Here is a 792-nt window from a genome sequence, read left to right on the forward strand (position 1 = left end):
AAATAAAACCACCATGAGATACCTCTTCACTCCGGTCAGAATGGCTATCATCAATAAATCAATGAACAACAAGTGCTGGCGAGGCTGTGGAGAAAAGGGAACCCTGGTGCACTGTTGGTGGGACTGCAGACTGGTGCAGCAACTATGGAAATCAGTATGGAGGTATCTCAAAAATCTGGAAATGGAGCTACTTTATGACCCAGCAATCCCACTCTTTGGTATTTATCCAAAAAAACCCAAGACATTAATCCAAAACAATATATGTACCGCTATGTTCATTGCGGTGCTATTCACAAGAGCTAAGACTTGGAAACAACTAAAATGCCCATTGGTAGACGACTGGATCAAGAAACTTTGGTACATTTACACAATGGAGTATTACTCAGCTACCAAGAAGGAAATAGTACCATTTGCAACAATATGGATAGAACTAGAGAACATTATGCTAAGTGAAATAAGTCAGTCAGAGAAAGACAAATATCATATGATCTCACTTATACATGGATTCTAAATAACTGAATGGATGGGAGATGTGGACCGAGATAGTCTCAGAGACACAGAGGAAAAACTGAGGGTTGTTAGTTGAGAGGGGGTGGGGATGAAAGAGAAAGGTAAGGGATGAGACAATACAAATTGGTAACTACAATATGGCCTCAGGGATAGAAAAGACAGTCTGGGAAATATAATTGATAATGTTGTAAGTATTTCTTAGGGGCCAGATGGACTCATGTCTTGTTGGGGAGACCACTTCATAGTCGGTGTAGAGGCCTGACCACCGCACTGTATTTCTGA

Source organism: Hipposideros armiger, unplaced genomic scaffold, assembly GCF_001890085.2.
Source record: "Hipposideros armiger isolate ML-2016 unplaced genomic scaffold, ASM189008v1 scaffold_840, whole genome shotgun sequence".
In the NCBI taxonomy this organism is placed as follows: domain Eukaryota; kingdom Metazoa; phylum Chordata; class Mammalia; order Chiroptera; family Hipposideridae; genus Hipposideros; species Hipposideros armiger.